Genomic DNA, 26,765 nt, shown 5'->3' on the forward strand with positions numbered 1-26,765 from the left:
GTTTCAAGTGTCATTGTTGCTTCAATGGTAAATAAGGTAGTTGAAAAATCACCCAAGTTCCTGCGGTTTCCATACTTTAGCTTCTGTCCTCCTGGACGTCATCAAAACTCACCGTTAACAGTTATATGTTGACCCAATAATTCTAAGAAGAAAGAAGCACTGGGACACTCAAATACTTTTATTAAAAGCCACAAGTTGAAACTTCACATGAAAGTTAAAACTATCACCAACAAGGCTTCCTCAGGTAAGTACATCTTAACAGTTGCAGTCATCAGTTAAATAATCAGTAAAATCACATGACATAGTTTCAAACCTTTTGATGTAATTCCCTTAAATAAGGTTTTAAAGTGAAACTGTCATTTAATCCTGGTGGTGTATGGGACTTCATTCACAGAATCCATTTCATTTCCTCATTTCCTGTTAACAGCTTCACATCACCTTCCATCAAGGGTTTATAAATCACCTTCAAAATCATAAATTTAAATGAATGTTGATCACCGTTTTCCAAAATGTGCTTACTTAATGTATTTGTTTATAGCTTACATTTAATGTCACTAATATGACCAGCTATGTATTCTTTAAAATTCCTGTTGATCATGCCCACATAGTAACAATTACACTGTTCACACTTAGCCATATAGACTATGTTACTAGTGTTACAATTTCCATAGGCTTGAAGCATAAATTCACTTTTAGTCACAGGGTGTCTTATTGATTGACTAGTATATAAATGTTTACAATAAACACAATTATTACATTTATATGTGCCTTGCTTGTGTCTAAAACCAGTAAAAAAACTTTTGGGTTGCTCCTTATAACATAGTGTTTGTTTTAACGTACAGTTTTGTTTATAACCAAATGCAGGCCCTTCTGCAATAAGTTCTGTAGGCCTTGAACATCCCTTAAAATTTCCCAGTGTTTCACTATTATATTATTGACCACTGAAGTGTTCCTAGTATAAGTGAGCATGCATCCTGTTCTATTTTGTCTAATTTGTGTCCTTTCATTTCCTTGATGCCCATCAGTAAAATATGGAGTTATATCGTGCCTTAAGTATTGCTGTTTAACCTTATCATGTGCTTTGTCCAGTGTTCTCTCTAAATAATCCCTTTCAGTAAATTCCTGACCCATATTTACTAACTGGTCATTTAGCCTATCATGTTGTGTATTTAACCTCACAACTCTCTGCATTTGGTTCGAGACTATATTTTCAAACATAAAGGGGGGTGCATACTATTCCGATGTAAATAGTTATTACGCTTCATTTCTTTTTGTACATTTCAGTGTGCACTTCACCACTTCCCTTTCTTATTAACATAACATCCAAAAATGCAATGTGTTCCAATGAGTATTCATGTTTAAATTTCAAAAAGGAAGTGCTTTCATTTGCATATGCCAAAAATCTTTGAAAATGTTCCTCATTCCCCCCATATTAAAAAAAGGTCATCCACAAACCTCTATGCTCCCTGTGCATATTGGATGTAGACAACAAATACCTTTCCTCCCATACATGCATGACTATGTTCGCATAGGTGTTAGCTACACTTGTTTCCATCGCTACACCCTTTTGTTGGTAATATAGTTTTGTGTCAAATAAATAATACTAATCTCGACACCTCACATAACATGTTGATTTTTTGCATACTGTACCCAGAAAATCTTTCTAAAAATGTCTTAACACTAGCTATACCATCTTCATGTGGTATGGAGGAAAAAAGTGAATCAACATCCATTGTAACAAAATACGATTGATCATTTAGGCGACTTGCTGACCAATTATAAAATTGTTTCAAAAAAGTAAATGTATCTTTCAATACGGTGGGCATTTTCTCTAAAACTATCCATAGTTGCTGTTCAAGATATTTAGACATCGACTCAGTGACCCACCCCCTTGATGACGCAATGGGCCTTATTGACGGATCACTGACGCTTTTATGCAACTTCGGCATGCCATAAATTATTGGCAGCTTATGGTTTTCAACAAACAAATAGTTAAACAGATCATCTGTAATTAACCCAATATCATGCATTTCATATAAATTCTTGTAAAACTCCAAACATAAACCGTTTGCTTCACTTCTTGTGATAAACCAATATTGTTCTTCCTGCAACATCTTTTTTATCAGTTGTTCTGGCTCCTGGTATGTGGACGTTTCACCAAACTCTTGTTCTTGCAATTTTCTATTAAGCTCTGCAATTGAGTCTGCGGTTTCAGCATAGGATGGGGTTGATTCATAAAAAATGGAAAATCCACTGTATCCAATGCATCCATCTGTGTAAGGTCGACCCTTACCGGTTGTCCCCCTCCAGAATGGCTTTTTTTATTAATAACTGATGTTGATGTGACTGAAAGACATCTCATATTCATGAATGCCATGTTTTCTTGCATCTCAATTGCTCGATGTTCTGCCTCAACTACTGCTGTATCTGAAGTGCCAGTTACTATTGCATCAGAATAGTGTGGGACTTCCACTTGCTGATTGGCCACCCTATTAGTTTAGACCCAATAATTCTACTAAACCTCTTAAGCTTTGTTCATTGCACTTCCTCTGAGAGAAAGCTCTTTTCATTTTGCCACTGGCAGGATGCACTGGCAATTTCACCAGCCCCTCACAGAAGTATTGAGATATGCTCTCTGCCAGTTGACAAAATGTTTAGCTAATATGTGAATGGCCACTTTGAGGGATGCATAGCCAAAGTTTTTGTCTCAGCAGTAGCCATTCCACACTACTGTACCTATGTGGAATGCATTATTAGGTCAGTCCTTTGTAAACTGCGCATTTCATCCCTACAGTCTTAGCACTCCAACCTTCTATTCATTCATTATGCCGAAAAGGCAGGGCACATTAATGTACCACTTGCCCTAGCCAAGGTTTCCACAATTTAAAAATAGAAGCCGAGTTTGCTGAGTTTATAATTATTTTGAAGTCAGGGAACCAACCCTGAAGCACTGAACGATGAAACACTTATCTCCTGGTTCCTTTAATATGTAAGTACCTCATCTTCTTGATCACCATATTTATGAAACAGCAGCCTTAGACTGGATATATGTATGTCCATATTTTTCTTCATTCAGTCTCATTATTCTTGGACTTCAGTAACAAGTCTCTGAAGAGTAAATGGTTACACTTTTTTCATCATAATAATATTAACAACAAATAATGAGGGCTTCACTGCCAGATGCTGTTTTTTTATAATTTTGAATTTGTTTAACTTAGTGGCATGCTACCATATATGCTTCACAAATTAGTGTTAGTTTTATTTATATTGGACAAAAGGAGATCATACTGTAGCAATACATTTCTTGCTGTGTCTCCTGCAAAAGGAAAGTACTATTGGCAGTGGAAAGTCAGATTAGTCTGTGCATTTCAATATATTTTGCTGTAATATGCATGACATAAAGAAGTAATACTACTGATGTACATTAGAGTAATGGGTGTCATGGAATAGTGGCATACTCATTCCCCAGGATTCACGAATCCTCCATGTAAGACTAAAGTAGTCTTACATGGAAATGCCAGTCTAAGAGTAAGACAGCAGTGCACCATGCATATTAATGAGGGTGTGCTGCCTCAACTCAAAGGCTAACACGGAGCATGCACGAGTGCAGGGGGCATGTCGGACTGCCAAGCAGTCCAAAAATCCACGCCCCTGCAAGTCTCTCAATTGGGAAATGTCAACTGACATGAACGAGTCCGCTCAAATGTTTACATACCCAACACTACACTCCCCCACATTCTAAACCCCAGTACAATTATAAAATGTAAAACTTTTATTTTTTTTTTTATTATTCCTGATATAGCTGCCCATATTTGCACGTGTTTGCGCGGGTTTGCCCATTGCTTAGCTACAGTTAACAGTCAGACATCGAAGAGGATAATAAGAAACTTATATGCAAATTAAGCAAAATAGCAATAGCATAGTGGTAGAACCTTTGCACAAAGAGGAGGCATTCCCGGTTCGAATCCCACCATTCCCCTTTATATTTTCTGTTGGAAATATGTATATGAAAAGAATTTCTGACATTTATCATTGAAATTTTAGTAAAAAGCATTGAAATGGCCTATGTACTAGTGAACGAATTTTATATATATATAAGAAAGTGAAATGGTTATGCATACTGATGAATGCATAAGTAACGTATCTTAAGCAATGTGAAGCACTGCTAAGCAAAGTTTACCAGTATTAAGCACATTTCAGTATAATTGCTCATAGCTTAGCACTGCTTTAACTAGTCAATATCAAGGTGCAGGTACTCCACGACTATCAAAGCCAACCATCAACCAAAAAAAGCAAAAAATCAATAAAAATTTTTTTTATACTTGAACAGCAAAAAAACTTTATTCCATGGGCTGTTATCACTTTCACGTCTACTCTGGACGCTTCTTCAGACTTTAATAAAACACTTCATCACTTCTGTATTTAAATACATATCAATTAAAGAGTTAACCAATGAAAGCCTTTGTATGAATACATAACTATAAAAGTTATATTGTGAAAATTCAAAATTCACAATTCAACATTGACACTGAAATGGATATAGTAATAGATTATTACTGTTATTGACATTTCAGATGGCAAATAGCATATGAATATTTGTTAAAAACACCAGAGCGTATAAAAAACAGCAAATGATAAAAAACATTTCAAATAAATGAAACTACTGAAAAACTTCTAAAAATACATGTTCCTACTAACACCAAGAGACATGAAAAATTCAAATGTATAGCAATAACTAACTGCTAATGCTTCAGATGGTGACTGACTAGAAAGGGTTTCAAAGTAACCCTCTCATTAAGGCCATGTCCTTCATCTGCTTTCATTCTGATGATCCATTTACATTCTTCCCTTTTAGTTAAGTTACTAACATTGCCTAATCTCAATGTGGTGTGTATCAATTCAATAACTAAGAACTCAAAGGTGTGTGTGGTGCCTTGCGATAGAACATGTCTAGCCAGTGCGTTCCTGTCATTCTCCCTGTTAATCGCATATAAATGCTCTCTAACCCTTTCCCTCAATGTTCTATTCCTCATACCGACATAGAAAGCCTGGCATTTGGTGCAGATGGCTAAATAAACTATGTTCCTTGTCCTACAGTCTGCAAAATGATCAAATTTGTATAGCACACCTGTGTCCGGGTGCCTAAAGTTATTCCTGCCCAGTATGCATTTGCACTGATTGCAACTATGACATGGAAAGGTACCCATTCTAACAGTAAGTGGTTGATCTTGAAGTCGCCTTTCATAACATAACATGTTCCTTAAAGATCTAGTATTCTTGTAGGAAAAACTGGGGTGAGGACCTTCAAGTGCTCTAAGCCTATCATCCAACTGTAGGATACCTCAGTTCTTTCTAATGACATTAGTAATATTCTTATTCTTATTGGTGTATGAAAGTACCATCCTCTTTTTACTTCTAGTAAATGGCCTGCTTTGTTCCACCTGTTCACTAGTTGCTATCCTAATGTAGGGTCTTGTTTCTTCATTGCATTCTGTTTGTTGCAGGACTGTCAAATCATTGTCATGGTAACCCCTGGATTTAAAGTCAGCATCTAAGCCCATCAATTCATTCCTATATGCTGAATCATCGCTTATTAGGCGTGAACAGCATGCTGCTTGATTCTTAACAATGTTCTTGTGTATGTGGGGAGGATGCATACTATCACAATGTAAGTATGTGTTTCTTCTACAGGATTTCCTATAAATGTTGGTAGTGAAACACTCATTATGCTTCCTGATGGTAACATCTAAGAAGTCAATCTGGTGACATGATCTCTCCCCAGTGAGCATAAGAAAAGATGTGGTGTTGTTGATGTAACTTAAAAACTCATCTAAGTTAGTAACATCACCACTCCAAACAAAAAACACATCGTCCACAAAACGTTTATAATACTTGAGGTGCTGTGAATAATACTAATTTCCAAAGATATGCATAGATTCCCAATAGGCTAGTACAAGGTTTGCATAAGAATTGGAACATGACGTGCCCATCGCTACCCCTGAAGTCTGCAGAGAATAACCATCACCATATAAAAATACATTATTTTCTAACACTAATTCCATCAGCATGGTGATCATAATCACTTTGTTGTTAGTCATGCCCTTCTCTAGAAGAAAAAGCCTCAGGAAATCTATCCCTATATTATTGGGTATGCAGGTGAATAAAGACTGAACATCTAAGGTCATCATAATGTCATTCTCCAAGTATGCTTTTTCAACAGCACTCTCAGCTAGAGATTCCAATAGTTGTTTAGTGTCTCTCAAAATGGAGAAGGTAGAGTCAACTATAGGTCTAAGTTGCTTCTCAATATATGGATCATCAGAATGAAAGCAGATGAAGGACATGGCCTTAATGAGAGGGTTACTTTGAAACCCTTTCTAGTCAGTCGCCATCTGAAGCATTAGCAGTTAGTTATTGCTATACATTTGATTTTTTCATGTCTCTTGGTGTTAGTAGGAATATGTATTTTTAGAAGTTTTTCAGTAGTTTCATATATTTGAAATGTTTTTTATCATTTGCTGTTTTTTATATGCTCTGGTGTTTTTAACAAATATTCATATGCTATTTGCCATCTGAAATGTCAATAACAGTAATAATCTATTACTATATCCATTTCAGTGTCAATGTTGAATTTTGAATTTTTAATTTTCACAATATAAGTTTCTGATTTTTTATTTATTTAGAAGTTTCTGACTTTTTATAGTTATGTATTCATACAAAGGCTTTCATTGGTTAACTCTTTAATTGATATATATTTAAATACAGAAGTGATGAAGTGTTTTATTAAGGTCTGAAGAAGCGTCCAGAGTAGACGTGAAAGCGCTAACAACCCATGGAATAAATTTTTTTTACTGTTCAAGTATAAAAAATTTTTTATTGATTTTTTGCTTTTTTTGGTTGATGGTTGGCTTCGATAGTCGTGGAGTACCTGCACCTTGATATTGACATTTTTCGTTTGAGGACATAGCAGGTACCTTACCCTGAGAGATCTCTGTTTATTTATCACTGCTTTAACTAGAGCAATAGCTTTGCACAGAGCTGCGCATCGCGCCAGCTAGCACAAACAGAACATGTTTGCATATAGCTGCGCACCACGCTAACTAGCGCAATGCCGGGCAATGTCAGGCAACGTAGAGCAACATAGAGCAACGTTGGGCAAAGTTGAGCAAAGTCAGCTAAACACAGCCGCACCTCCTAGCCGGTCTGGCCAGTAGTAAAATAAAAGGCAATGACAGGCTTCAAACCTGGGATACTGTGCACCATAATCACAGTACTGAACCACTAAGCCATGACAGCTTTTCATGTGCATACATTTTCAACACACACATACATATCAATAGAAGTGTACCCATTGCTAAGCAGGTGTGCTTTCAGCTGAGTTTCTTCAAAACTGGCCAATCACAGATAAGTGTGGGAAATGAGGCATATTTAAGCTCCATAGGCAGGAATACTTGCCATAACTGGTTGTAGCTCCCATCTGCAGTCAGCATGGTCGGTGTTGGAGAGGGGTCTCGATTTCGAGTGCAATGTTGGGGCATTGAGGAGTAAAAAGTAATGGTTTGGCTCCTCATCCATAATCATGAGGAGAGACTCCTGCAGGGCCAGTTCCAAGGCACCCAATACAAAGTGGAAGCCTGGAACCGTCTAGCTCATGATTTCACCAGTGCCACAGGCATCCCTCGGACTGGTGAGTAGGTCAGACACCACTACTCAGACCTGAAGAGACGCAAGGAGGACTGACTGAACCAGTGGATACAGGAGGCCCGTGGGATGGAAAATGCCCCACTACTGAGTAGGTAGCCATGGAATGAAGTATGTAAGAATTGCTATTGTAGTCTATATTATGTATAGGTATGTCTCAATATCACTTAATTTACTTCACAGCTGCAGGTGTCCGTGCTGCGAATCAGCAAGCCTATGCAGATAGGCTGCTAAGGCTGTGACACCAGGCAGGTTAGTAATTATTCTGCATGTATTATTATATAAAATAAGTGAGAGAGCCTGAAAAAAAGTGTTGTAGCCCAATAATAATGGTATAATAAGTCTTGAATAACTTCTCTGCTTGTACTGTTATATAAAATAAGTGAGAGAGCCTGAAAAAGAGTGTTGTAACCCATTAATAAAGGTATAATACGTCCTGAATAAGTTTTCTGCATGCACTGTTATATCAAATAAATGCAAGACCCTCTAGAAAAGTGTGTTATGTAATTAATAAAGGTATAATTCCTGGAGTGTGTCTGTGTCACTTTCTTTGAGATGTTGTTGTACACTTGCATTATAGAAATAGTACTGTTGTATTAAGCGCTGTCAACCCACACTTGGGTAGGCCCATATAAAGTGGATGAAGGGAGTGCCAGTAGCTGTTAAGCATACATACAGTCCTCGACTGTTGGTTCATGGCCGGCATGTACAGGTTAATCTAGCACATGAGTAGCTTGTTATTGTGTTCCCCAGAAATGTCAGTGTGCTGCTAGAAATGTAGGGGGCTTTTAAAATATAACTGATAATGTCACCTGAACACATCTAGATATGTAGATCTATAAATTTAAATATAATATATACATACATAGCAGTAACATCTGCATCCTGGATAGTTTGTATGTCAGATACAGGTCAGTAATATAAAGAACTAGCAAAACCCATTTCACAATTTAACGGACATTTCCTAGTGTAATAATACATGTAGGGGATATATACCTGCATTCAATAGGAATGCAGTGTAAACTATAAGTATATATAAGTTGTTAATGGAGGTATCTTTTTACACCCTACTGTATGTGCATAAACAATGCAATTCCACACCTCAATGGGTATGTCTAATCTCAAAACATTTGTTGGGACATATGTCCTATTGGTTTATAAATATCTGCATTTACTTTGATGCATGTGCCCTCTTCAAATACCATAATCTTGGTGGCCTGTTGCCACCAATTAATCCTGCATGCTGTTGGAATGTCCACTGTTGTTCTGTATATGCATGTGTTATGCTTCCTGTTCAACTGTTGGAATTCTGGTGTGTTGGGTTAATGGGAATACTACTGCATGCTGTTACAACTAATTTGGAATGCTGTTGGCTGTTACCAACCCATATTGTCATTAAATCCTCCTAAACATAGAATGTATGGGAAGGCCAGTCCCAGCGGACCCACCTGTTACACCTCAGCTGGCGATGGCACCTGGCAGCAGCAGGTCTGGTGCCCAGCCCGGGATCTCTTCCTCCATTGGGCCTGTGCCACCTTCGGGTGGAAGCACTGCAGGGGATGGGGCTTATCCCCCCTGTGCAAGTGTGAGCGAAGGAGGGCCTCCTCTCACCCTCTGAATGGTCCGGGCTGTGGTGCGTAGGGAGAGCCAGCGTTCTGTCACTGATCCTCTACGCCAGCTTGAGGCATGAGTGGCGTGACTCATGGGTGAGCCTGCCCCTCCTATGCAGCCCCTAGCACAGCCACCCTCTAGTCTGTGAAGGTGCAGTGGTGACTGCCCATGGGTGGGGATCTCAGTTCCACTGTCGCCATCTGTGGGCTCATGGGCTTGTGGTTTCCAAACATCCTTCCCCGTCAATGTTGTTTACCCCCCACATGTGTCATATCCCACCCCTGTATGCATCTTGTTTGTCCTGTCTGTTTACCTCCCCAACCTACCTCCCCAAATATACATACATCCCCTACCCCACATTCCACTCTCACCTTGAAAAAGAAAAAAAAAGGGCAATCTGCTCAAAAAAAAAATTACGCCCCATACATAGCCACCCATTTTGCACACATGTCTGCTGGACATATAAAATGTAATTTAATTGGCAGTACAACATACTTTGTTGTCCTCACCCCTCTCTCAGGGGTGGAAGGTTTCATATTTCCCTCCAAAATTATTGCATATGCACAGTTGTTGCTGTAAAAGAAATGGGCAGCTATGGTCCTTTCCTACACCCATCCTGCACATCCTGAGCTGTTTTCCCTACTGTCTTTCCCTCTTTGTGCCCCTTTTTCACCACTATCCTATCTCCCCATTTTCTTTTCTTTCAAAGAAATGAGCATGATGGTTAGCGAGAGTAAGCACTTTTAAGCAGCAGTTAGCAGGTTTATGTGAGTGTGCGCTTGTGTACGCTTAGCTAAGCATTGCTAAGCTTCATGCAAACCTGCGGAAACCTGCTTACAACTGCTTAAAAGTGCCTTAGTCACCCTGCATGTGAGGGCCCTTGTTCTGCTCGGCAGCAAAATAAAACACCTCTGTCAGTCTCGAACCTTGGACACACTCGACTGCATGAAGTACCACTAAGCCACAGTAGATATACAGCAGGTTGTTGCTGAAATAGATATATCATGCATCAGAATGAGTGAATGTAAAGGAAAAATAGGAATGCCATAACACAAAACCTGTTCTGTGGAACTTTACCAGCTGTTGTTGTGGAATTGCATTACATGACTGTGATAAGAGAACCAGCCATTCTAGCAGTAAATGATGTTACAGCAGCACTTTACAACCCCCACACAGTATCATAGCAGGACAAACAGTGGCATATCTGATTAGGGCAGAGGACATACATCCCAACTGTGACTAGATTTCAGGGATGTCCCTGATTTTGAAACATATGTTAGCTGTGTCCCTCTGAATCTCCTGAAAAGTACTGATGTTAGGCAGAAAGGTGGGGTATTACACCTAATGAATAATGACAATATGTAGGAGTTAGACACCGCTTGTACTTCAGAAAAGGTGTAGTAATCCATATGCACTGGTTCTCCTGAAGTCTCCACTTACTGTCTCTAATATTTTGCAGGTGTACCTCACTTTTACCTACCTTTACCTCACTCTGTTCAAATATGTACCGGAGTGTTTCAGAGGCCTGGCCGAGGCAGAAACACACAGGCATATCGGCTTTTCTGCTGTTACACACTGTACAAATAGCTTTGGAATGAGTTTCACAAGCATACCCTTACATAGGAGTACAACACTGAAATATCAAAGGATGTAGCCATGTACTGGTAGCAAACGACTGTAACAATGCCATTGTACCAGTGCTGAAATGACCTGTGCGTTGCACAGACAGAGAATAACAGCCTAACATCTGGCTACCATCTGGATAGGTCCACAGTTGGGAGCTATGCAGACAGACTACTTGCCTTTCTAAACTAACAGGTACACAGCAACCCTTTAAGTCCAGCAAGATAACATTCACACAATAATACATAATGCTCTCTGTATGTCTGCATCCCCACCCAAATGTACAATATACCTGTGTGTTCAGGGTCTACCAAGGATGTAGGTAGGCATACTCAGTACTGGAATTGTCCAGTTTTCTTGAGCAACCTGTGCTAATGTCAACAATAAAAAAGCACAAACTGTGCAGAAGTGAGTACATTAATATTCACAGTATAGCAGTTCACAAACAGTTCATGTGCCAAATGAATACATCTCAATAACTACTTTTGTATGGCCGTTAATTGTATAAGTAAAAAAGAAACGACATACTCCCATGTATCTCATGTTAGCATTTGTAGGGGTGAGTACAATTCTACACTGACAACTGTGTACTGGAAGTGGCAACATTCAGGTCTGAGTACAACATTTAAATCATTGGCTACACCCCTAGCTTCAGATATAAGAACTATACCAACCTTCTGACTTAAAGAACGGTGTCCACAGCAAACAAGCATGGGCCCCACTTTGGAAAGCTGAAAGGGCTACGCCTACCTGGCATAGCAATTTATAGCATTGGGTTGCTATAACAGTGGGTACTGCAATTACCACACTGCAGGCTGCATGCAATTACCAAATGGTGGCCACCAATTGATGCAGAGGCCATCACATGCACATGTGCAGATACCTATAAAAGCAGGCTGCACTTGCTGCCCACACACGCAATCATTCCATTGCAGATATTGAGAGAGAGAGAGAGAGAGACAGAGACAGAGACAGAGACAGAGAGAGAGAGACACACCCACCCACTCACATCAACAGAAAAAAAAAAAGCCAAAGACACAGGGGATGTAATACTACCAACACATACAAAGGAAAGGTATGTAACAGATATGTATTTACTGGCATGTAGTAGATGTTTTTGAAGAGTACTCTACATACTTTGAAATATCCATATGTGGCAGCAGTACGTATCTATGCACAGATGCCCTGCATAACTACTGCCATGGACAAATCAGTGTGTAGCTGTATGCAGTGTGGGACATGACTGTGACATATGTAGCTCAGCAGTAAATGTCAAACATCTGATCCATGTTATCTGTGTTCTGTACAGTAGTGTGGACAATGGCTGTTTGGGGGAGTAGCGCATACAGCTATATAAACATGGATGTGACAGAGTAATACATGCATGATAGTCATATTAATGTGTAACTTAGCATTGGCAACTTCTGTACCAGGCTAGTATGCTAATCTAGCATTTGCAGCTATATATATATATATCCTCTAATATTACTGTGTGCTCACATGGGACACCTGTTCATGTTGCAGCAAGGCCCAACAGGTCAGCCATGAGGTCCAGGGACTTACAACAGTGTGGACCTTGTGTGTGTATGGCACACACATACGGAGAGATATATCTGTGTCAGATATATTAGCATCTGTACATGTGCATAGAGTAAGGGACATACTGCAACTGTTTGTGTCGGGTGATCATATATATGTTGGTGAAGGTTGTTATGTGCATATTTGTATGTAGGTTGTAGTGTGTGGCAAACAAGACAGCATACAGGGCTGGTATATGACATGTGGTGGTTAAATGCTGTGGGTGTGATTTGTTATGTTTGCAGTGTTGCAGCCAGTGAGGCCTGCTAAAGCCACATGGGCTGAGAACACCTTCAATGCATTTCACACAAGACTGTGCAATATTATTACATAACTGTATACCTCACATCCTTCGCATAATTGATATTCCCACCATGAAAGGTGGACTGTATATGTGCCTATATGTATATCTATATGTACACCAATGGATATTTATATGTATGTGTATATATATATATATATATATATATATATATATATATATATATATATATATATATATATATACATATATGGTTCCCTATCAGAAGCCTGAAACACTATAAGCCTGAAAATCGAAATCCTGAAACCAAAAGCCTGAAAATTCAAAATCCCGAAAACCCAAAATCCTGAAACTCAAAATCCTGAAAACACAAATAATGCTAATATGTCACTATAAAGACACTAATATCTACCAACTGACCCTGACCCTAACCCTAACCCTAAGGTCCGTCACTATCGCACACTCACCTGACCGCCCTAACCCTAACTCACTTAAACCGCCCTAACCCCAATATTTGTCACTATTGCATACATGCCTAACCTGCGCCTAACCCTAACTCACTTAAACGCCTAACCCTAACATAAAACCAACCGCACACTTACCTGAACCCAACGCATGACCTAACACCACAGGGCTAACAATAGCAAAGCCACAATGACGTCAGTATGTCCATTTTGTGTTTTCAGGATTTTGAGTTTCAGGATTTTGGGTTTTCGGGATTTTGAATTTTCAGGCTTTTGGTTTCAGGATTTTGATTTTCAGGCTTATAGTGTTTCAGGCTTCTGATAGGGAACTATATATATATATATATATATATAGAGAGAGAGAGAGAGAGAGAGAGTCATATTTACTGCAACAGATGCCTGGTGACAAAGCCATGGCCTCAAGCTCAATGTCAAAAATGCATTGGCATCCCCTCTGGTAAAAACTCTGTACCCATGAACTACCACATAGGTGGTAGTCGACTTAACACTGAAAGTGTGATAAGAGACCATGGGACACAGGTGGACAGTAGTCTCCCCTTTGATAATCACAGTGCCACACTAGTCATGTAATCTGTCTATGTGGCACACCTCATCACAAATGGTGTGTCATCCAGGGAAAAAGAGGTCAGTGTTCCCCTCTACTCATCACTCACAAAACCCATTATAGAGTACAATGCCCCTTTTGTTATGTACCTCACAAGACATCTACAGCAACTGGAAAGGCCACAGACATACCTCACAAAGAGTATTGCTGGCCTCAAACAGATGCCCTATGCAGACCGACTCACAAAACCACAGCTAGACTGTGCCACATACCCCCTATCCAGAGGTGACCTCTGCCTAACATACAAAGCTATGTCAAACCCAGAACTTTTGGACATGCTCCACATAGACAGATCCCAATCCCTATGAGCTACATGCTCTAGGGACCTAAACCTTGTCACCTCAATAAACAGAACATACTGGAGTCATAGATTCCTATCTCAGAGACATCCCATACTCTGGAACAAACTACCTATCAATAGCAAACAAAACTCCTCAGTAGCACTCATCATGAATAATCTTGATGATTGGATGGGAGATAGGAAATACACCCCGGGAATCACCTCTTTGACTCTGCTTGACAGGGGCACATGAAATTGAATTACTTGTGTGTCAAAGGCCAGGGTACCATCTGGCTAGGCTTCTATAGGCCCTAGGGCCAATAGTCTATTACCTACCTATGAACCAATACACACCCACATGTACTTGTTGCAATAATTGCTATGTGAGGTTGACTGAGTGTGATGGTGAATGTGTTGGTGGATGTGTCACAGTTGTGTATATGTGGGATAGCTTAGTGGGAAACTGTTTCTGTCATGGTATTCTCTGTCCTAGCTCTGATCCCAGCAAAAGATGTGTATGCTATTGCTAGGCAGAAAAAGCAGTATGGCATATGGTCTGACGTAGTCCCTTGGTGTTAACTGGGGTGTGCCACTGGAGGCTAAAGCAGTACATGTATGCTTATTGATTGGTACTGCTGGTGAATCCAAATCCTGTATGAACGGTAGTACTACCTGAAGATGTAGGCATAAACAGCACAGTATGGTGTATGTCTACATTGCTTGAAACCACTGTTCTGTGTGTTCCCTGTAGTCCTCACAGATTACATACCTCAGGCATAAGGTTGTGTAAGTACTGACACACAGTATTGTATGGTACACACATAAAGCTCATCTGGGTTACCATACCTCTGTGGCCTGTATGTATGTCTGATGTGTGTGTGGGTATGCCTGTAACATGCCCTCGGTCATATGTGTGTTACAGGATATAAGTGCATATCTAGCAACATGTATAGTCTAGTACAGCAGTATGCCACCTATATTCAAGAATGTGCACATATTTTAGGCAGGGGTTTGCCATCGACAACTAGTGTGGTATACTGGTAATACTGTAACTGGACTTTACAATCATTGCAGTGGATGACATATTTCTTTATGCATTAGCTTGATATATACCTCCTGTGGCTAGGTGGTGCATTGTGTCGCATACAGTGTGCCATGTACTGTTGTATAATCTTACATAGTGGTTTCTCTTTGTTGCTGTGCAGAACATGGTTTAATATATAGAGCATGCCAGGCACTGTCAGGCAGTTGTGTGTTGAGCACTGATATGTGGTATTGAAAGTGTGTATCCTCTGACAGACAATAGGTTGCTATTTATGGCAGTTCAGTGATATCTGTACTGTAGACTGTTAAGTGTGCCACATGACTTGCTCACACATATTGTTTCATTGTCTTCCAGGGTTATGGCCCACCATTGCAACCCAACCTATAGTCCTGCTGAGAATTAAATCATAACGACCAGTCTGGTTCAGCACTACATCCTGCTATTCTCAAGAACCAGCCAGGACCAGCATGAGCGGACTACACTGTGGCAAGATGTTGCCCATAGGGTAAATGACATAGGCATGCATAACTGGACATATGAGCAGGTACGCCATCACTACAGTGATTTACTTAGACATGTCCAGCAGCGTGCATCTGATGTCCTTAGACAACAGCTTGCCACAGGTGGTGGGGTTACCATCCATCCCCACCTCACCAGAGTGGAGGAGCTGCTCCTGAGCCTGGTGGCTCCTGGCCAACAACAACAACAGCAGAATGTATCATCATGGAAGCCGGAGCCCCCCAGCAAGTTCACACGGAGTGTGCAGGTAACATGGCATATCAATAGACTACTGTTACCTCTATTGGTAGATCATGCATATGTGAGATGTATACTGTGTAGTTAGAAGATGTGGAGCCTGGTGTTGTGCAATACTGATAATTTGGAACATGATCTGTAGGCCTGTGACTGTCAACCATTGTACTACTGTAAGATTGCAAACCCACAGTAGCAATGCCACAGTTGTTGCCACTGACAAACCGTCTCATATCCTTGTAGGTCCCTCTGGTGTGACAGCAAGGCAGCAGACCCATGCTGGTGAGTGTGATCTACATTTAATATTGCAAATAAAATGTGCATGTCATAGGTGAGGTGTAGGCCATGTACACATGTAACACACCTATGCATAATGCATGCTGTGCATGTTTGCTGTGAGACTATGCACATCTCAGTAACGTGAGTAGCTGCCTCAAACACATGCAATACACAGAGCATCCCAAACAATTGTGGCTACACTGTAGTGGACATTGGATAGGCAGAGTCGATACACATGCACACAACATACACAACTTTGTCATACGCAGTACATGTTAATATGCTACACATGGCGTATTCAGACACCCGCTGTAAGGTCACACTCCAGTATCCCAAATGTCATCCACACAGCACACATAATATACCTGAGGGGTAGAGACCTATCATGGGGTGATGTGACACTCTTCAACACACAACACATTCATGTTAGGCAATGCTCTCTATTGGGTACCTTACAAACCCGTGTAACAACTGGCTGCGAAATGGTGAATGTAGCCATCGTACTGCAGTTTAGGTACAGCATGATAGGTGCCAGTCTGGCACACATTAGTAGCCTCGAGTGACCACATGATGCTGCATGATGATGGCTCATGGTACTACACCCCATCCAGTTACAGTAACCACAGTACTACACAGAGCATTCATTGTTATACACCTCAATGTTGTGTGTGTGCAAACAAATGCACCTATACACAATATGCATAGCAATCACCATTTGCACAAAGTGACACATATATGTCTTGTAATGCTATTGAGTGTATCGGTCACATGACACACATTGGGTATGTGTGATGTTTAATGTTGCAGTTGTGTTGTAGCATGCCATGTCATGGCTGGCACTGGCATGTCCACAATATGTTCTACACTCACCATAACTACTGTACAATGGCTATGTTGAGCAATGGTATTCCATCAGGTATACACACACACCACTCATCCTGTGTGTATAGATAGCATGCATGAGCTAAACCTCTGTCCACAATTATCTGCTAAAGACACAGATGCTCTAATCAGCAATGGATATCTATGTGACACACAGATAAACATCCAGCCATGGTATGTATACCTGTGAGTGATGGTGCACAGCAGATTGAAGAGCTTGTAATACTTGCACAGCAATGTTGTGTCCATGTACACATTGCATTCCAGGGTAAGGCCAATCATTGAACAACAACACACATGCATCAAAGCCATGTATACTGTTATTAGCAAGTACTGTCTACACTCACACTGCATGCTGTTGAGCAACACAAATCCTGCATGCTGACATGTGTGATATGACTGTTTGGCTTGTGATACTGTACTCCACCATCAACCACTATTGAGTAAGTTCTGGATTGCTGGTGGTGTGTGTGTGTGTGTGTGTGTGTGTGTGTGTGTGCGTGTGTGTGTTTCTGGTTTAGTGAGGAGTGTATTTGTGTGCATGTGTGCATGTGTGCATTTGTTCATGTGTGCATTTGTCCATGTGTGCATGTGTGCATGTGTGCATTTGTTCATGTGTGTATGTGTGCATGTGTGCATTTGTTCATGTATACATGTGTGCATTTGTTCATGTGTGCATGTGTTCTGACATCATGTACAGGTCGTAAATTGTGTTTCCTGTGTTCATCTCACAGGTGCTGAGGTTGGGCTGGTTCACTGCAGCAGGGAACCTGATGTCACTGACACAAATAGTGATAATGAGGATAGATGTGTTGAGGCACAGCATGTTTACCAGGGTCTCTCATTGGGCCACCAATCGGCAGTGCACAGGTGTCCACCCCATCCATGCGCACAGTCATACTGCCAATACATCCATCATCAACAATGCCCTTAGCTGAGGAACAGTGTACAGTTGGCAATGGCCAGGACAGTGTGGTATCTATGGAACATGCATCCGGACACAGCAGCCATACCCAGAGGCCTGAAATGGTACCACATAGGCAGATGTCCAGGGGTTCTCGTCGGAGCACTGCTGGTCATCATGCCCCTGGCAGACATGCCAGAGGTCTTACAACCTCACGTATGTTCCAGGCTGTCATGGAGACACAGGCACGTATGGAACGGTACACCAGACAGGGACTGAGGGCACATAACACCACTTTAAATGACAGTATCCATGACCTAGCAGGTGCCATCCATAATTACACTGAGGTCACTGATAGACGTTGGGGAGAGACATTAGATGTCCTCCGCAATGTCATGTCCATGTGTCAGGACAGTGTGGGATGGTTGAGATGTCAAAGTGGACATATGCCAACAACATCAGCAGCTGGCAGTTGCCACGGACGTCCCTCAAGTCACAGCCACACCCATAGTGTCAGTACCAGCCCCAGTAATGTTGAAGGTAGGCGGTCCATAGACCGTCCTAGAAGACCACGTGCACGTGGCTCTGGCCAGTCCCAGCAGGGACCTGGTTCCAGTGTACATATGTCCACCTCTGAGGATAGTACCCAATCTGGCTTAGTACCTGATATTGTCAGTAGCACCCCTGCCAGGCACAGGTACCGTATCCATGGCCAGAGATGGTGATCTGTAAAGCCTGGCAGGTACAGTCTCTGGCTGTCCCACAAATCTCCGTATATGGCAGCCACATGGTGGAACTGTATGCATGCAGACACACACACACACATAAACCAGACACCTAGGGCTAACACATACCCGCACACATTACATCAACATTGGCCCATGCCAGTACTCTTGTCCCTCGCACACACACACACACACACACACACACACACACACACACACACACACACACACACACACACACACACACACACAGATGTTGATTGTATGGCTCAATGCAGGCCTCTGGCAAACCAACAACACACCCTGTGCATATGATGAGACCTGTGCCACCTCCTGTCATCTGTAACATTGATGCAGGAACAGGCTAACGTGTTGCTGATGCACAGGGTGACTTTATAGCAGTATAGCAATGTTAGCGTGTTGTCAGCAGTAAAGTGTAATGATATCCTTGAAGGTGTAGCTGAGCAGGCATGATGCATTAAAGCTATGATTGTCAATGTAGTGTTGTTTACACCAGTGTTAATTCCAATAGTGTATTGTCCACCCACGTGCCACTTGGCTGATGTGTGTAGTATTGGCGGCATGTGTTAGAGAGTGGAAGGTACGTGTGGGATGTGTGCAGCAAAGATTTGCAGGTGTACATTTGTGAACATGGTGGAGGTGCACTGTCTGCATGTACGTGCATAGTGGACACATGGGCAGGGTGACATGCCCTGTATTACACAGTGTTAACACTCCATAGTTTCTATTGGTGGCCAGTATGCATTGCACTACACACATTTTGGGACTTGGGTACACATGTGTGCATGACATGGTTTGACACTGTGATGTGGGTGATACTGTTACTATCTGTCATTGGTTTGCATTCTGGTCGTATACATGACCTCAACAGCCTGTCCATAAACAATCGTTAGATGATGTCTTGACAACTGACACACAGATGTAGGACACACAGTAACATTTGGATCCTTCAGGTACTATACTATGCCAGTAACCAGTGGTATTCACCTGAACCCATTCCTGGGACCACTCTTGTTTGGCATATAGCTCTCTTAGGTACAAGCAAATAGAGCAGTGATATGTCCGTCCATGTCTGGAAATGCATATTGTGGCCTATATTGCATTATCCAGATGACACACACATCCTCCACAAGAGTATCATACAGACAGATATATGTTGTCAAACCTATGCTGTAAAGCTGTAAATCAACTAAAGCATAGTCATCCACATGTACAAAACAAAGTATCCCCACAGTACCACATAGGTAGTAGCCCCCAACATGTTGAACAGGTACCGATGTGTACATACAGCCAAGTGTTACAACATCTCTCCTTTGGTAATCACATTTCCAAAGGTATTTTGAAATCCCTCGGTGAATCACATAACCAATAAGGGGTCTGCAGGCATAGCTACAAAGGTTGTTGTACACCTATAATGAATAGCCATCATTGACAGACTTTGCTGCGTTTGAACAGGTCTGAAATATATCTCAGGCATAAACCCTCACTCACACTATTCAATAGAAACCGTAATGAGTGTGTATGACACGGATGACCTAGGCCAGGGAACACTGTAATGGCTGGGTTGGCACAAGCATACAGATGTGACCTAAGGTCTGGAAAGCGGCAGCACACTCTGGCAAATATAACAGATGTGTTCATGGAGAAAGCAGGGTTCCCACCTATGAAATAATTTAATTCACATGTACGTATATGTATTTGCCACACAGCTACCTGACGTGCAATGCACATACTGTTGTCATTGTGATATGTCATACAGTAGTAAAAGAAAAACCCACAACACATTGACGAACTGTGTCATACACACACACTCACCAAGTGCAGGATTCAAACCCCTACCTAACTAGGTTATGATACTAGAGCAGTACAAATTAACACAGCATTACTGTGCACTCTTCTTTCCACAGGTATATTTGTAGAATGGTGACATCATCAGACTAGACAAAGATGAGTATACCACTTTTAAGGCGTTTCAGTAGTCTTCTAAAAGGTTACTCTTTTCCAAGGAGACAAACACGGTTGGCAAGTGCAGGATTCAAACCCCTACCTAACTACTTTAGGAGAACGCATTAACATGACACACTATACACATTACTAGGAGCTCTCTTTTCCACAGGTATATTTGTAGGGTGGTGACATCATCAGACTTAACAAGGATAGGTATACCACTTTTAAGGTGTTTTAGTAGTCTTCAAAAAGGTTGCTCCTCTAGAAGAAGACACACACAGTTGTCAAGTGCAGGATTCAAACCCCTACTTAAGGATACTAGAGAAGTATGCATTAACACGACACGCTATACACATTATTGGGAGTTTTCTTTTCCACGGGTATATTTGTAGGATGGTGACATCATCAGACTTGACAAAGATAAGTATACCACTTTTAAGGTGTTTTAGTAGTCTCCAAAAAGGTTGCTCCTCTACAAGGAGATACACACACACATACTCTCATACAGTTGTCAAACACAATATTCAAACCCCTACCTAACTACTTTATGATACTGGAGCAGTACGCATTTACACAACATGCTATACACATTATTGGGATCTCTTCTTTCCACAGGTATATTTGTAGGATGGTGACATCATCGGACTAGACAAAGTGGGTTACATCAGGTGACATTAGGTGGGCTACATAGAAGGAATCTCTAAACACTTTGGCAATGTGAACATCAATGGAGAGTTTACTATCTACCTGGGTCCCCAGGGCCATAATTACATTCTCTGTACGTAGTGGATTACCACCTATGTGGTAATTTGTGTGCACTTTGTTTTATCCAAAGGGGATGACTATGCATTCTTTGGCATTCTGCTTGAGGACATTGTTTTGACACCAGGTATCTGTCTCTGTAAGACCCTTCTGGAGGATGTCTGTGTCAGCCATAGAGTCAATTATGGACCACAGTTAGCAGTCATCTGCAAACTTGTTCAGACATACTTCTCCCGTGCTTGCCTGTACCTCTGAGCAGTATATGCTGAACAGGTGGGGTCCCAGGACCAAGACCTGTGGGATGCCATTTGAGACTGGTTTAGAGTCAGACATGGCACCTGCAACTCTGAACATGTGTGTTTGATCTGTGAGCCAGTTGGCCACCCATTCTGTGACATAGCTGTTAATGTTCAAGCTGGTAAGCTTGTCCATGATGCCAGAGTGGGGAATGGTGTCGAAAGGCCTTAGTGAGGCCAGGTGGGCTGTGTGGACTACTTTCACCTCCATCTATGTCCTTGGTAACTGTTTCAAATAAGTCAACTAGGTTTAGGAGGCAGGATCTGCCTTTAACAAAGCCAAGATGGGTAGAGTCCAGTGTCTGGAGGTCCCCAATGTCTCTGTTTATGGGTTCCATGATAATTTGCTCCATAGCTTTGCAGACCAGGCTGAGTAGGCCTATAGGGCAATGGTTTCCTGGTTCTGTTGTGGCACCCCCTTTGTGGGGCTGGATGACTGTTGCTGTATGCCATTCTTTGGGTACATAGCCTGTGGTAAGGATGAGTCTGGACAGTGAATGTAGGTGAGGGTGTAGTTCCTTTTGGGGCTGGTGTAAGTCGCAGCCTGGGACACCATCCAGTCCCACTGATGCTGTGTTCTTAGCTTTGGAGAGGGCTGTTTTTACCTGCATGTCCATGAAGTCTGGGACTCTGCATTCTTCTGGGATGGACACGGGCCCTTTTGGGGGTGATGGGGGGGGGGGCGGTTTGCACTGAACTTGTTCCCCAGGATGTGGGCAATGTAAGTTGGTTCAGTGTATTTTTTGCCATTTTGCAGTAGCTGACAGCATATTTGAGAGTTGCCACCTAAATGTTTGATATAGCTAACAAAGGCTTTGTGGTTGTTATTCTTGCATTCCTTGGCAATTTGTCTTTAGAAACTGGCCTTGGATTATTTTATGAGCGATCATTGTTTCTTCCTAATAATGATCAGTAATACCTTTCCTTTTGTGAAGTTTGCTCTATCATGTGTTCATTTCCTCCTTCTGTTGTATAGCTTATTTATGGGTGACGACCACCAGACTGGTTTCTTATTTTTGGAGGAGTGCATCTTGGTTTTATTTGGGATGTCTTGACCCATGCATCCCTGTAGATGCTCATAGAATGCACTTGTAAATAATTTGGCAGATTGTATAGCATTATCCTATAGCAAGGGGGCTTTGGAACTTTTCACTTTGGTCTTGGGAAGTGTGCAGTTTGCTTTTGAAAATGTCTTCAGAGTCGTTTCCTTGACTGGGGGGAGGTGGGATGTGGATGTCCAGTGTGATTATTTTATGATCTGATATTACCAGCGAGGGGTTTATCTATGTTGTGGAACACTGGTACCCCATGTTGGTGATGATCAGGTCCAGTATGTTGTCACCTCTAGTGGGCATGGTGACCAGCTGTTCCAGGGCGTTTGAGTTTTTAAACTCTAGGAAACATTGGGCAAAGGATATTGTACACAGGTAATTCCCCCACTCAAAGTTTGGGTAGTTGTAATCTCCTCATATTATGGTGTTTGATAGGACCTTTATATTTTCCACTGTTCTCAGGAATACTGAGGAATACTGAGTGAGGTTCCTGAAACAAGGTAGGTGATCTGTAGCAGGCTACAATCTGATAAGCAGCTTTTCCCAATGTTAGTTGCACTTGCATGGTCTCAAAGGCCTCATGCTGTGTCACTGACCTGAAGGTGTGGGTATCCATAAGGTAAATGGATACACCTCTTCCTTTTGTATTTCACTCTGGGTTTTGGGGCCGAAGATTAGAGGGATTGTGAGTGTTTTACGTGGAACATGTCCAACAGCTCTGTGTTTGACATAGCTTTGTATGTTAGGCAGAGATCACCTCTGAGTAGGCGATATGCGAGAGAGTACAGCTGGAGCATTTTGAGACGGTCTGTGTATGGCATGTATTTCAGGCCACTAATGCTCTCTGTGAGGTATTTCTGCAGGCTTTCCAGTTGTTGTAGATGTCTTGTGAGGTACATAGCAAAAGGGGCATTGTACTCTATTATGGCTCTAGTGAGTGATGAGTAGAGGGTAACAATGTCCTCTTCTATTCTGCATGAGGCGCCTTTCGTGATGAGGTGTGTCATGTAGAAGGATTTCCTGACTACTGTGGGGATGTGATTATCACAGGTGTGCTCACTGTCCACCTGTGACTCTTTTCACACTTTCAGTGTTAAGTATACTACCGCCTATGTTGTAGTTCATGGCTACAGAGTTTTTACCAAAGGGGATGACAATGCACTTATTGGTATTGAGCTTGAGGCCATGGCTTTGACACCAGGCATCTGTCTCAGTGAGGCCCTTTCGTAGGATGTCCACATCTTTAGTATTTACAATTATGGCTCCTAGTTGGCAGTCATCTGGTAACTTCATTAGCTACAGACCTTCCATGTTAAAGTTTACTTCAGGGATGTAGATACAAAACAGGACATGACCAAGGACTGAACCCTGTGGTACTGCACTCATCACTGGTCCAAAGTCATACTTAGAGTCTGCTACTTTCACAGTGTGTGTTCTGTCAGTGAGCCAGTTGGCAACCCATCTTGTGACATAGCAATTTATGCCTAGTTTAGTGGGTTTATCTATACTTCCAGAGTGGGGGATGGTGTTGAAAGCTGTGGCAAGATCTACATAGGCTGTGCAAACCACCTTACCCTCGTCTACTGTTCTGGTGACTGCTTCAATGTCGTCTATCAGGTTTAGGAGACATGATCTGCATTTTACAAACCCAACATGGTTGTGGTCCAGAGTTTGGAGATTACCAATGTCTTTTTTTATAAGTTGTATTATAATACATTCCATGGCCTTGCAGAGCAGGCTCATCAGGCTAACGGGGTGCTAGTTCCTGGGGTCTGTGGTGTCTCCACCCTTGTGTAGTGGGATAACTGTCGCTGTGCACCATTCAGCAGGCACAAAGCCTGAGGTGAAGCTATGACTGAACATGGTACATTGGTGTGGTGCCTGTTCGTTCTGTAGTTTGTGTAGAACACAGCCTGGGAAGTTATCTGGTCCCATGGATGCTGTGATATTGGCTTTAGAGAGTGTTTTTTACCTGTGCAGCTGTGATGACAGCAACTTTGCAGTCTTCCATTATAGAGATGTGCTCTTTCATGGGTGAAAGGGGGGTAAAGTTAGTGCTGATCCTATCTGCCAGGATGTTGGCAATATCAATTGGGTCTGTATATTTAGTGCCATTGAGCTGTAACTCAGAGCAGATCTGAGTGTTGCCATGACATAGACCTGTCTGTTGGGCAGAGATCTCCTGAGTAGACAGTATGCAACAGAGTACAGATTGAGTTAAATTCAGTCTTGTTGCATGGGGCAACTGTTTGAGGCCAGTAATCCTCTTGTTGAGGTACTTCAGTGGTCTTTCCAGCTGCTGCAGGTGCCTAGTCAGATTCATTGCAAGTGTGTTGTGGTACTCTCTGACGGGTCTGATGACTGATGAGTAGAGGGAACCTCCTTTGACCTACATGCAAAGACCTTGGCAATTTGTGTGAACACATAGCATGATTGTCTGACCACTTTATGAATGTGTTTCTGGAAGTAGAGATGACTATCCACATGTGTCCATAGATCCCTTATTATCACCTCCATATTTAGGGTGTTGGCACCTATGTGGTATTTGTATGACTGTAGCTCGAGGCCATAATTTTGACACCACATCTGTCTGACTGAGACCCTTTTTAGGGATGTCTCTGTTGTCCCAAACATCGATCGTGACAACTGTTTTGCAGTCATCCACAAACTTTGCTAAACATAGCCCTTGTGTATTTGACTGTATTTCTGAAGAGTATACACCAAACAGGAGGGGTCCCAGGACTGAGTCATGGGGGACAGCAGTTGTTACCAGCTTGAACAGGAGACCACAATTCTTACCTTGTGTGATCTATCTGTGCCCTAATTGGCAATCCATCAGATGACATACATATTTATGCACAGGTTGTTGATTTTGTGTATATGACATGTGTCTGGGATGTTGGAAAAAGGCTTTTCAAGGTCTATGTGGGACGTGTGTAGCTCATTTCATTGATGTATGTCCTGGGTGACTGCCTTGAAAACAGTCTAGCAGGTTTGGGAACCATGATCTGCCACTGACCGAACCAGATTTGGTAGGGTTGGGTGTTTGTAGGCTCCCAATAGCTCTGTTTATGAGTTCCATCATTATGGACTCCATGGCCTTGCAGATCAGGCTTAATAGGCTTATAAGACAATAGTTCCCATGGTCTGTTGTGCGCCAACACTTGTGGAGTGTGCCAAATGTAGCTGTAACACATTCAGCAGTTTCATATCCTGTACAGAGGGTGCGGCTCAACAGACTGTTCAGGTGCAGGGTCTGTTTGTTCTGGAGTTCACTTATGACATAGCTAGGGAAACAATGTAATCCCATAGACGCCGTGTTTTCAGGTTTGGAAGGAGCTGTTTATCCATTCTATATGTGATATCTGTGCTTTCACAATCTCCAGGTATGAGGATAGGGCCTTTTGTCAGTGAGAGGGGAGTATGTATGTATGAGCCTGTCTGACATGATGTTGACAATGTCAGTCATTTACAGTTTGCACTGACTCAGGACATATATGAGTGTACATTGCTATTTATGACATAGCGGAAGGAAGTATCATGGTTCTCTATGGACTCCTTCACAGATTATTTTGCCAGAACATGGACTGGATAATGTTTGGAGTGCACATTGTTTATTCATGATACTGATTGCAGGTTTATCAATCTTCTCTGCTTTTTCACTTTCTGTGAGCAACTTAAGTACTTGTGGTACATAGTTTGATTATGACAGGGTTCCAATATATTATATGTGTCTGTTTTCATATAACTGTGTGCACAGGGCAGGATTAGTGAATAGTGACAGGTTCCTGGGGTAAAACATATGCAACTGCCAGATATGTGTGGCCCACTGCTGTACTCAGACATGGCCTAAGTGTGTGAGCACGCCCAGTATGACCTTTCAGTATGTTGTTGCCTGACATGTGCTTCGTTTATTTAAGTGTGTGAGCATGCCTAGTATGACCTTTCAGTATGT

This window comes from Protopterus annectens, chromosome 1.part1 (assembly GCF_019279795.1).
Source record: "Protopterus annectens isolate FY-2018-M chromosome 1.part1, PAN1.0, whole genome shotgun sequence".
In the NCBI taxonomy this organism is placed as follows: domain Eukaryota; kingdom Metazoa; phylum Chordata; order Ceratodontiformes; family Protopteridae; genus Protopterus; species Protopterus annectens.